The sequence below is a fragment of the Pelodiscus sinensis genome, chromosome 1 (genome assembly GCF_049634645.1).
Source record: "Pelodiscus sinensis isolate JC-2024 chromosome 1, ASM4963464v1, whole genome shotgun sequence".
NCBI lineage: Eukaryota > Metazoa > Chordata > Testudines > Trionychidae > Pelodiscus > Pelodiscus sinensis.
Window position 1 is genome coordinate 157,260,198 of NC_134711.1, and position 13,493 is coordinate 157,273,690.

The 13,493-nt window shown below is 40.2% G+C and overlaps 1 long non-coding RNA gene across 1 annotated transcript in view; it reads left to right on the forward strand.

The window, feature by feature from the left end:
* The first annotated feature begins 5,396 nt into the window (after positions 1-5,396).
* LOC142826885 (uncharacterized) overlaps positions 5,397-13,493 on the forward strand; it is a 75,321-nt gene continuing 67,224 nt past the window's right edge. The window contains exon 1 of the long non-coding RNA XR_012901147.1: positions 5,397-5,799. This is a non-coding gene — a long non-coding RNA (uncharacterized LOC142826885). The remainder of the gene's footprint in view (positions 5,800-13,493) is intronic.

Below are 13,493 nucleotides of genomic sequence, written 5' to 3' on the forward strand. Positions count from 1 at the left end.
ATGTGAGATGGGGCTAGTGGGTTGGACACCACGGTTATAAAGTTTGCAGACGATACCAAGCTGGAAGGGGTTGCAATTGGAGAAATGGTCTGAAGTAAATAGGATGAAATTCGGTAAGGACAAATGCAAACTACTCTATTTCGGAAAGAACAACCAATTGCACACATGCAAAATGGGAAATGATTGCCTCAGAAGGAATACTGAGGAAAGGTATCTGGGGGTCATAGTGGTTCATAAGCTAAATATGAGTCAATAGTATAACACTGTTGCAAGAAAAACAAACATCATTCTGGGAGGTATTATTGGGAGAGTTTTAAGCAAGACCTGAAGTCATTTTGCTCTACTCTGCACTGATTGGCTTCAACTCTAGAGCATTATGTCCAGTTCTGAGCCATATTTTGGGAAAGAGGTGAACAAATTGGAAAAAATCCAGAGAAGAGCAACAAATTATTAAAGGTCTAGAAAACATGACTTATGAGGGAAGATTGGGTTTATTTGGTCTGGAAAAGAGAAAACCGATGGGGTAAGACAGCAGTTTTCAAGTACCTAAAAGGGACAAAAAAATGTTCTTTATTGCTGAAGCTAGGACAAGAAGCAACAGGCTTAAAGTGCAGCATGGGAGGTTAAGGTTGGACATTAGTGACTCTGACAGTTAGAAAGTTTTTCTTAAACACTGGAATAAAGTGCCTAGGGAGGTTGCAGAATTTCCATCACTGGAGATATTAGAACAAACTTCCTAACTAACTTTATGGTAATTAAGCACTGAATTAAATTGCCAAGGAAGGCTGAGGAAGCTTCATCATTGGAGATTCTTAACAGCATGTTAGAAGACAAACTCCTTTGAGAGTTGGTGTGAATAATATGTAGGTGTGGCTTGATTGCAGGGGATTCAATTAAAAGACCTCTTGAGGTCCCTCCCAGGCCCACAATGCTATGATTATATGATTCTGTGGGTGCCATAGCTGCATCTGGGATTCCCCAGCTGACTTCCCCCTTGAATGCTGTGAGGGGAATCCAGTTGCTAGATCCCTGCGTGTTTTAAGTGTATGGAGTCTGATCAGAGTCCAGAATACTTTCCCAGTCTATTTCCCTAAGCACAGTCTTGGAAAGCAGTTCTTCTGTCTTGTAGTCTTCTGCCTGAGTCCTGGGAGCAGTGCTGACTTCTTAGAGTCCCTTGTAGTTTAAACATAGCCTGTCCCAGAATCAGGGATGTTACATTTCAATTGAGTAGGTAATTGATTTGTTGATAAAAGGGGAGGGGGCGCTCACTATTTCCATTGCGCCTTTGCCTTTGAAATGTTGAACTCCTTTCTAAGGGGTGACTCTTGCTGCATTTCAAAGGCAGAGGTGCAGCAGTCGGGACCCGGTACGAGTGGGGACTGCTTCAGTTCCCGCTTGCACCTATGCCTCCTCTGTCTGTCTCCCTCGCCCCCCATATTGTGGAGATGGTGCTGGAGGGATCCAGCTTTTAAGCCAGCCTCCCCCATCACTGGCTTCTGCTCTTTTCCCATCGTTCAAGTTTGTGTACTGTACAATGTCTTCTGCTTAAAAATCATTGACTCTGGGTGTGAACCATCTGTGGCACTTAATATGTTAAAATTGTATTACATCCTCAGATGGTAGACTAATTAATTGGACCTACCCTTCAGTTCAGTCTCTCTCTATATTGAACTAAATCTTTTATTTTAACAATAGCCTTCATTCCCACTCCCCAGCTGTTTCCTCAATAGGATTTCATTTCAAACACAGTAATTGCCAGTTCTTCTGCAATTGCAATAGGCATGAGACAGGATGTCAGTTCTTGTTCACCTGTTAATTTCTTTTCTCGGCATATTAATATTATTTATTGCTGGCCCTGATTTCAGGTATTAAAGAATAGTTACAATGGTTTGCATTTTTATTGTAATGGATTGGTCTTCTCTAACATCTTTTCAGTAATTATCGGTTAGAGCTATTTACACAATGCCTCAAGTACTGACACTATCAATGATGAGAAAACCCTATTCTGCTGCTTAGTGTGATGCATTACCTTGAACTTCAGGATTTTCTTTAATCCGTTTGATTCTTGCATTTTCACAATAAAGCTTTAATACTGAAATAGACTTTCTGTCTTGCGTTACTCACACGGCATGGCATGGGTCAGACAATTACTTGACATGAATAGAACATTTTTCAGAAGTATTGTAATATGTTATAATTTCCAAGGAAATTGATGGCATGCCTCCCAGGGAGCTAGTTTAAATGAAAATAGCAAATGTTGTAATTAAGTCTCCAAGCCTGTGAGCATCTTGGCACTTTAAATTCATGGTGAAGTCAATAGCAGTGGAAATCACTCAGCATCAGGCCTTTGATGTGTAGAATTTGCAATAGGATGCTGAGTACTGCCCCTTTTAAATTCTTGGGCTGGGCTGGGCTCTGGATTTGACAATGGTGGGCAATTATAGTTGGTTCGAATCCAAAGCAGGTGGATTGTAACCACAAATCATATGTTGTCTCCACTCTCTATCATATTCTGTGGGAGATAAGATAATGGGGCCAGTCTTGTTCCTATTGGACAGATGTGTAGATTATAAAAATGTATCACCACTAATTGCCTCACTTGTTGGCAATTTCAACAGAGAATGTCTATGGAACAGAGAAGTCAGTCTCCATGCCCCATCAACATTCAAGGGCCCATGGAGATTGGACTAGCTCTTCTATTTGAAGTCCTGTCTGTGCTAAGGAAACATTTGAGACGTTTTATATGTTTGCTAACATTTGTTCTGTTGAGTGTCCCCATTTAGATTGGGTGGTAGATGTTGCACCATTTTCAGCAATGAGACTTGCTACAGAGGAGAAGATTTACTTCACACAGTGGGAAATGTACTGTAAGCTTTGTACAACTCTTAGTGCCATGGCTCTTCATAGGATTCCACAATCACTCCCACATACACATACAGATAAATAAACCACAAAAATCTTGTCGACACTAGGGCTACCATTAGTATAGTAGAGTCAATGTTAGAACTCATAGGAATATTCTAAAACTCCCAACTGTCAACAAAGTCTAATTATGTGTGACTAAAAGAAATAAAAGATGTTGTTCCCATGACTGCTTAGTCACCAGCTTTCTCAAATACGAATACAGGTTGCACTCCCTTAACAAGGACTCTCTGGTCCAGCAACATCCTTAGCCTGGAAAGACCATGAATGTTCTTGGATAAGAGAGCCCTGGGGCAGGTGGGTCAGCATCTGGAAGCCCAGCTGGCCTGGGAACACAGAGGGCTGGTGGAAGGGGCCTGGAGCCACAGCAGCCCAACAGAGGCTGGGGCAACCCAACCAGTATCAGAACCGGTGCAGCTTGTCAGAGGCAGGGCAGGAAGGTCTTGTGTGAAGCTCAGAATGGGTACAGACAAAATATCCTGCTTATTGTGCGACAACATTAATCCTTTGCCAATAAGAAGCCAAAGAAGACTCAAAGGTTTTCCTTCCGGTAAAGCCAATCTGTAGAGCAGATGAAATGAGCACAGATTACCATCCCCATTTGGCTGGCCTCTAGCTTATCAATAAAGATGTGTGAATGGATATCTGCATTTGGCAAGTAGTACGGGTAACAATGTTGTTAGATTGGCCGAATACCTTCAAATCCTATTCTGAAAATATCGGACTGCTGTGTATTCTTGTCACCCATTCATCAGTCTGCTGCAGATAGCAGCAAACTCAATATATGAATTCAAGTCAGAGCTCTTGTTATCTCTGCTTGAGTTGTGCTTCTTGACTGGGAAAAGGGCAGAGAATATCTCCAGGACAGGTCCCTATGTTTGTGTGCCACTCCCTCAGCTTCTGAGGGGAGAGAAGTGAAGATCTGGCTTTCACAGCTCCTTGAAAAGAAACAGCAAAAAGAAATGTTTGCAGGTAGAGCCCAGAGAAGGGAAGGCAGCCATGACCCAGAGCGTGGCATGCTCTGCCTTAGCCCTCAGCCACAGGGCGTGTGCAGCACTCCAACGGAGATTTATAGGGCCCAGGGAAGCCCTGGGTCCCTTTTAATTGTTAGGCCCCCCAGGCCAGCTACCCCCTTTGCTTCTTCCCCATCCTCCACACTCTGTCAGTGGGCCTGGGTATAGACCAGGCCTCAGAGTCACCAGTGCACATCATCAAAAAATGGAAGCAGCTATACAAATGAAATGCTAGTGACAGTTTCTATGCTGCTGCTTTGAGTTACTGCAGTTTTCTAAAGAATGTTTTTGGACAGCTATGCATGTCTCACGTCAGAATGCTCAGATATGCCTTAAATGAGTTCTGGTTGGATCCAAATAGAGAAGTTTTAGAATTAAAGATCAGGTAGCTTTATCCTCCTTTGTCCTCATAGGAAGTCCAGGAACTCTGCCTTTCTTGTATAGCTGCTTCCATTTTTGATGATGGGCACTGGTGACTTCAAAGCACGAGGCTTATGGCAATTACAGCCTCCAGCTTCCGAAAATCATGAGATTGTCTTATAATCATGAGATTTCTTAAAATGATAAAATTAAAAACATATTTAATAATAAGAGCATTGCTTTCATCTTCTTGAGTCTCCAGGTACCAATGTCAAAGCTGAGATTCTCACATAATCCTTTGACTCCATGACCTTTAACTTCAAGAAAAACACCAAATATCACGAGACACAAGAGTGACAGACACCGGGCATACTCTGATTCTGCTTTCCAGGGGAGTTCACATTGGGGAATAGTATCAGGCAGGTTTCCTCTTCATGTCAGAGAGGACAATGCAGTGATGTTACTTTGAATAGTCCCAATATTATGGGCTGTCTAGATTTAAGGTGATTACATGCCATTAAAATGAAAAAGCTGTACCAGAGCTTCTAACACACACACAAAAAGGCTACGTCTAGACTGGCATGATTTTCTGCAAATGCTTTTAACGGAAAAGTTTTCTGTTAAAAGCATTTGCGGAAAAGAGCGTCTAGATTGGCATGGACACTTTTCCACAAAAGCACTTTTTGCAGAAAAGTGTCCGTGCCAATATAGATGCGGTTTTGCGCAAGAAAGCCCCGATCGCCATTTTTGCAATCGGGGCTTTTTTGCGCAAAACACATCTGAGCTGTCTACGCTGGCCCTTTTGGGCAAAAGCTTTGAGCAAAAGGACTTTTGCCTGAACAGGAGCAGCACAGTATTTCTGCAAGAAGCACTGATTTCAGACAGTAGGAAGTCAGTGCTTTTGCAGAAAAACTTGCCAGTCTAGACACAGCCAAAGGGTTTGCTTCTTGCAGTAGTAGTGCTTACAAGCAGTGTTCCCTCTAAGCTGGGAGGCAGCACAGTTTCCCAGCTGATTTATCAGCCCCACCCAGTCACTCAGCTCCCTGCACAGAACCCTGAGTCTCTGAGGAGGTGGGGCTGATGAATCACCTGTGAAGTTGGGTTGTCTTGCAACTTAGGGGGCACACTGCTTACAAATGCCAGTGACTCTACAGTAGAGGAGAGAAATAAACTGTGGGAACAACAAACAGTGGAAAGGCCAGACATCAGTTAAGCTTTTATTCCAGAAACATAAATTTAAAAGGAAGACTCAAATTCAAAGCTGTTGCCCACATTCCAGTTGTGAAAGCTTGTTTATCTCACACCTAAAGACTTAGGCTCCAGAAAAATTTTAATTCAAGCCCATCCCCAAGTACCAAACTCCCCAAATTACCTACATATTCTTATTAAAACCTTTTCCCAACATCCCTTTCTAGTTACTAGCCTTTTACATTTAGGAGCAACAGGTAGTTTTAGCTATAGTGCCATCTGATTACTGTGGACTGTGCCTTCCTGCTTTCAGCTGGTGAGTAGGCTGAATTCTTATTATTTTTTCTTTGTTTCTTTTTATTCCTATGATGGTGGCTCCCTTTGCAGTAGAGGTTAGAATCTCTGCAGAAACATAAAAATTTCATTAGAACCTCTGGATCTGATTTTCCTCTTACTCCACTGTAAAATTGGATTAAATCTACCAAAGTTAGCTCTGAGTTCCATGGATGGCTGTTAGATTGAAATATAAGAGAAAGTTCTTGTCATAGAGAAGGGGTAGATGTAGTAAGTACTGGTAACCTAAACCAGAGAGGACAAGAGAATTGCACTCTGTTTTGAGTATAGGAGGGGGAGCCTTCCCTTCTTCTTTATTTTAACTCTTCTACATGGGTACAAATGAGAAGAAAATTTAGAAGTGTTGTGCCTGCACAGAAATCTGTTTTTTTAAAGTTTGTGTTATATTTTTGGTAAACATTTGCTTCAGAGCTACTGTAGATCTCAATCCTACAAGCCTAGAATTGAGTTTTGAGTTCCATAGCTAAAGCATTAGTAGGAGGACTGAGGCAAATCAGCAAATGTGTGTGCGCTAACCCATCTGCAGTCATTCTAACAAAATCATGTAATGTTCTGCTTTGCTGCCTCTAATATTTTGTTTGCCTAGGTGACCAGCTGCTCTGCTTATACTGCAGACCTATTCTTGAATTTTACTGAAAGTTAGAACCACTTTATTGAAAGCAGATATTTGAAGCATATGGAATAGTTATCTAAGCTTTTCTTGGAGGTCGGGGGCAATGAAAGGGACTAACCCACAATGAAAAGGGGCTGCAGTAAAAGTAATACAGAATTAATAATCAAGTGCAAAGTTTTTGCTCAAATTTTCTCAAATCAACACTGGGCTGAATGAGAGTTTGAAAGATTTCTATTTTAAATGTTATTACTTAGAAAGTTATGAGCAGGTGAAAATCAGAATCTACTTAAGTTCTGATTCCCTGGTACTCAGCTGTACTAAAATGGTTGTCATGTAACACCTTGGATAGAGAGTGAGATTCTTAACTGTAGTGGACAGTTGCATTTATTTGCTATATTATTAGTATTGTTCCATAGGCATGGTTTTCAGTTAGCATGCACAGCAATTGTGTGCATGCTAACTAACTGGAATTAGTATATGGCCAGTTATGTTCATGAGCATATATCTGATTTGAACACTTGTAGATGCACACACATTTTCTGCTACTGTAGGTATGTATGGGCTGAGATCTTTAGTGTTTTCATTTTCAGCCAGATTTGGTGGGTTCTTTCTTCTCCCCTGCCCTTTACATAACATTAATCTCGGTTACTATATAATGTCCAATAAGTAAATGACTTTGTTTTTCTGGACTGCTCAGGCACAAGACATGAAAAATACGGAGGCATATTACACAAACAGACAGAACTATGTGGCTAGAGATAAAAGTTGAACAGTGACTTTCCAAGTCATGTGGGTACTCTTGAAAATTTTACAGTTTCTGATCTGAAAAATCTGAACCATGTCAGAAGGACTCTGCCAGTTCCATTAAAGCAGTGGTTTTCAACTAGGGTATTAATGTAACCCTCTCTTCTGGGGTGTATGTCAATTCATCTAGATATTTATCTAGTTTTACAACAATCTACATAAAAAAACCTACTAACAAAATCAGGACAAACTAAAATTTCACACAGACAATGACTTGTTCATACTGCTCTATATATTATACACTGAAATGTAAGTACAATATTTACAATCCATTAGATTTTATAATTATATGGTCAAAATGAGAAAGTAAGCAATTTTTCAGTAATAGTGTGCTGTTACTTACAAAAATTCTTTTTAAGTGAAGTGAAATGTAAGGTTACTTAAGACAAATCAGACTCCTGAAAAGGTTACGGGTGTCTGGAAAGACTGAGAAACTCAAGCGGAGTGGTACAAAGAGTAAATTGTGCATGCTGTGGTATATACTTTTACAAGCAACACAAATGGGTTTTTTTTCTAATCACATGCAATTTTGGAATAAACATCTGAATCAAGCATAGGTGTATAAGCTTCATTTTCCAAGTCATAGTAGTTTGCTTAGTGCTGTTGAAAAAAAGTCTAATTTTCCAGCTAACTATTCATGGTCAACTTTTTTATTTAAGTTGCAATCTTGTTTTAGAAATAGAGTGCCGAAACTCATGTCAACTGGTTAGTATTTAGTGTGGCTTAATTTCAAATCTATTTTCTTGGTTTCATGCTTTTTGATTTATGCAATTTGCTGTTGTGTTTTGGATCTGGTTTTTTTTCTTGTGTGGTTCGATTTATTTTAGATTCAAGGGAAACTAGGACACTCCAGGGATTCTTAACCACTTTCTTATTTATTGCAAGCTTTTAGCAGTTAAAATAGTTGTTTAAGTTTTACAAGCCTTAAAAAAAGTACTATACAATTTAAACCTTAAATAATATAAATTCTAAAGCAATTAATACAGTGCAAAGCAAAGCAAAAACAATTAATAAAAGATCTACTATAATACAATAATAAAGCCTAATTCACTTACACTTCATTCGTATGCTACCTACAGTGCCAGGCAGGAGGTTGTGGTTCCTTTTCTTCCCACTCAATGGAACTCCATGCACTGTGTCGCCAGTGTAAAGGGCCTATTTACTTCTAGTTACATCGAGCAGGACCTGTGAGTCAGTCCTGCCCATTCCCTCCCATCGATTGTACTTACTATGTCCATCTTATAGCAAAGCAAGACTTGGTCATTCTAATAATATTTACCAGTTGATAATGTATTGTGTAAGATACGTCAATGCCCTATTTGGAGTATATCCTGTCACTCAGGATGTTGCTTCTATGTGCGTAGTTGACAGTTATATGGCTGCATCTGTAATGTTTGCTTATCAGAAACAGAAGTGCCAGGACAAGACTGCTTATCATGTGTTCTTGACGTGATCTCACATACCATGCTTAATCTGCATTGTTGTTCAAAACATTCCTGCCTCACAAAACTTCTCCCTCCCAAACCATGCCTGCGTGCTTATGTGCACCAGACTTGAGACAGACCTGGATTTTGCTTTTTAGGGAGCCGCACTGTGTCAAAGGCAGAATCACCATCTGTTGCCAGGCAGTGTAGTCCAGGTTCCCCTACACTTATTGACTCTCTTGTCTAAATCTACTCTTCCAATTTCTACATGTTTATGCTGTGGAATATTTGAACTGATGGGTGTTTGCCAAACAATGTTCTCAAGATGCAATGCCAAATTGTTTATTGACAGCTTTCTACCTTTTTCAGCCAGAGATGTACAAAAACCCTGACATTGGAAGTGACAGAAAATAAGTTTGGTCCAGCTGTAGTACTGGCAATGTCTGTCTTAGAAGTTAAGTGAAGTTATCCATCTTTTCTGATCCTTTCAGTCTATGTAAGAGCCCTAGGCCACATTTGTTTTATTTAAATAGTAAATTAATCCAGTCACTTTTCTATTTCCCTCACTCTCCCAAAATTATTAGTCTGATAAGCTCCTTGCTTTTAATACCTACTGACACCTTTCTTACAATCTCATGTCTAGTTTCTCTTAGATGCGTATTGGAGTATGATTCCACTGCTTGTATACACACATACACTTAGCTTGTGACTCAGCCACACTTCTGCTTCAATTTGTGCTACCATGGTTATGCTGCTATTTATATTTGTGCAAGCGCAGTAAGAGTCTGAGCCTTTGTCTGCTGAGGCAATCATGGTTGGTACCAGAGGACTGCAACTAGAGCCCAGCCTGAAAATGAAAAAAAAACAAAAACACATAGGCTATGTCTACACTCACGGCTTCTTGCATGAGTAATATGCAAATGAGGCTAAGCGTGGAATATCGCCGAGCCTCATTTGCATACTTAATGAGCCACCATTTTTTTCAGAAGAGGCTCTTGCGCAAGAAGGAGCGTCTACACTGCCCTTTCTTGCGCAAGAAAAACCCTCTTGTGCAATGCCGTTCTTCCTGTCAAGTAATAGGTGTAACAGCATTGCGCAAGAGGGTTTTTCTTGTGCAAGGAGGGGCAGTGTAGATGCTCCTTCTTGTGCAAGAGCCTCTTCTGAAAAAAAATGGTAGCTCATTAGGTATGCAAATGAGGCTCGGCAATATTCCACGCTTAGCCTCATTTGCATATTACTCGCGCAAGAAGCCGCGAGTGTAGACATAGCCACAATTGCACCCTGAGAGCTGTAGATGGCTCAAAGCCTGAGACATACACAGGGAGCGTTTGAGACAAGAATCAGATAAGAGGTGCAATGTGTCCAATAACTGATACATCCCATGGAGAGAAAACAACAGGGAAGTTCACCCATAATAACAATTAAAGGTTATTACCCTTTAAAAAAAGAAATCAATGAAAATTCTTCAATTATAAAAACAATTGTGTTATAGTGATTATTTGATCAATAAAATAGACTAATGCACCCGAGCATGATCAAAGACCCAACTCAGAATGGTTTTCTGCACATACTGTTGATGTAGAGGATTAATATAAGTACATTTTAAATGAGGATGTTCAAATCTGCCTTCTTTAAACAGACTTTAATGGTAGTAAAGTGCTTTTATCAACATGAAGATTGCAAGAGTGAGGAATAAGACTAGTATTGGCTCTGAAGACTTTAGTGCTCATCCTGCTCCCACTGAAATCTATGGAAAAACTCTAATTGATTTCAGTGGTGCAGAGTTCCAATACAATCTGTGATCTTCAGTTTCTCATTAACTTCTAAGCAGGGGGAGGGAGTGATGCCAGAAAAATGGTTCAGAAACAGCTGGAAGAGGCTCTCACTAAGACTGACCATAAGGAGGAGGGATAGGAAAGCATCCTCACCATCTTGGGACATGTTGGACCACCATCAGAAGAGACCCTGGAGAGTAAGCTGGCAATGGCACTGGCTGAGGAAAATGGTGTTTTCTTCTAGCTATTCCGTTTCTCAAAGATATTAAAAAGTCAAACATCAGAGCTCTGGCCCAATTTCAGCCATTTACCTAGTCAATGCCAAATTGCTATACAGCTGTAGTGAGATCTGCGAATAGCATTCCTGTGTTTCAGGATGTGGAAAACTAAATTCAAGATGAACACTAACAATGTAATAAAATCAACTAGCATGGCAGACTAAAGCTTGTGCAGGTATGGAATTAGAATACTCTGCATGTTCTTAAAGTTCTTTTTTTAGCATGAGTCTTTACACTTTGAGACATTGCTCTAATTCATCAACTTACTGTCCCTCGTTTAGTCTTTAAGCAGGCAGTAGAGGTTTGTTGTGGCCATCCAGGCTGTGTTTTATTTTACTGCAGTGGGGAGAGGAGGAGAAAGGGAGGAAAATTCAGTCATTGGACGTATTTGACCTTTCTTTTTCTATTTGAGCTTTTTTATTTCTTAAGTTTGAAAGTTATCTGGGATCTTGGTTTAGGGAGTTTGTTATTTTTGAAACCTAAAAATAGCTGATCATACAGGGAAGGAACTATGGAAGGCAACAAGATGACACAAGTGTGCAGCTCTATGAAGAAGGAGTAAGAAGAGTGTGTTGTGTTGTTATCCTGAAAGAGGAGGAGGTAGCGGAGAGGAATGCCTTAACATCTAGTGATGTGTGTGTGGTGTGTGGGGGGGGGGGGGGGGGAGGGAGGAGTTAGTATTAAGCAGAATGGGCCATACTGACTGCCAACATAAATGGGCACAACTCCATTGACCTTAATGGGGGATTTTGCCTGTTTGCAATATGGTGCTGACTTTTGATTTGATGTATGTAATGTGTCCTGCACAAGTGGTTGCCTGACAGACTTGCTGAAATCTCTAAAACATAATGTAAGTATGCAGTGTTGTGGATGTGAGTGCCAGACAATAGCTGTTGGGCTTCTAGACATACTACAATTATGAGAGACATTCCTTTAACACAGTCAGGATTGGATGCTGGGATATTTTTGATGTGTGTTTACATACGACCATGAAGTCCATAGGTGTTTTATGAATAAACAGAGTATTTACACCTGCTAATCAGAAGAATATCCACATCACTCTTCTTCACTTTCATGACCAGACAAAGGTACAAAATGAGGGACACAACTACTAAACAAGGCTGAGAAAGTATTTAGTGATGTGAGATTTCTTTTGCATTAAGAATATTGTCCTGTCAAGCCCCCTTTTTATGATGTCACATCTTGGATATAACTGTACGGATGAAAAACATGGAATGACACAGCTGCAAAGGAGAGTGATGGGGAAACTTTAGGCTAGCGAGTGGGTTGCTTGAGTGGCTCTGGTTCACTTCAGTGACAGCAAGTTTGTCATAACCAGTAGGGTTGGGATAGAAGAATTTTGCCAGTTGTGTACCTAACATTTGTGGGATGTGCTGACTGAACCTTTAGCAAACTTTTGGATGCAGAGCAAGTGCATGGCTGTCAGTCAACGTGTACAATCAGCACACACCTCACTTCACGTCCCCTTTCTTTTACCACATTGGTCACATTAGTTTTTTTCCTACCACTATTACCATGCAGATGGAAACCAGCGGAGTCTGTCAATGGTAAACAAAATATCTCGTGGGCCGCACGTAGAACTTTGACAGGCCACATGAAGCCCATGGGCCACAGACTGCCCACCACTGGTTCACACAGTAGTTTTCAATATAGTTTTAAACAGAGGTCAGACTAAGTATCTTGTGTGTCATTTATGGTAAGATAATATTCATCAAGGTGAGTGAGATCTTTTATTGGACCAACTTGAATTATAAAGGTTGATGGTGAAATGGCAAGCTGTAATTCCTAAAGAGGAATTGCAAACTACAGCTAGACTTGTAACAAAAATGAGCAATTTTGTGTGCGAGATTTTTTTTGTTGTAAATTGGTGTAGAATAGTGGAGTGGGAACTAGGAAAAACAGAAAATAGTGTAGGATAAGAGAAGGATGCGATAATAAAGGACAGAGGACTACATTACAGCTTTGTTCAAGCTTTCACGGTCTTGGTGAAAAGTACTCTAAGAAACTCCACGCAGGTAGATCTGTTGTTTCTGATAGCATCTGGAGCATTCTACACAAATACTGAAGGACTTGGTAGTTCTTATTAGGATGAACACTTGAACAGACGATTGTGTATGTAGAGAACTGAATGCTATTCCTCTTCTGCCCTAGAGCCCAGTACTATCTCTTTGCAATGAAAACACTGGCATGGCCTTTGGAATTTAGAAATAATTTCTGTTGTAAGCACTGTGTGGCGCTATTGCAACACAATCCAGGGTCTGTCACTAGGCACACTGATTTTTTTTCCCCTGCCAAATATATCACAGCCTGTAAAGAAAGGGCTCTATTTTTCTTATTTAAACTAATAAATGCATATGGCACACATTTTTTCTGTGTGTGGCTTAGATTTTTCTCTGTGTGCAATACAGATATGCTTGTGCATTTGGCATCCTTGGTAACAGGCCTCAGAATCTTCCTGTTTTCAAAGCACGGTTTTTTTAACCATATGATTCCTATTAAAATCATGGGAGCTACATGGCAAAAATTCCCTACACCACTTTGCATACAGCATCTTACTGAAGTGACTGTATGCACCTCTGAGGTTTTTACCTTCTTCTTACAGCAAACATTTGAACATTCATCTTTTTTACAATTTTTCTAACAGTCATTTTCAAATTTATAGTAAGATACAATTTATTAGGCAATTAAAGAATGTTTGAAATATGTCAGACTTGATGTGTCCTGAATGTTACACTTTATTT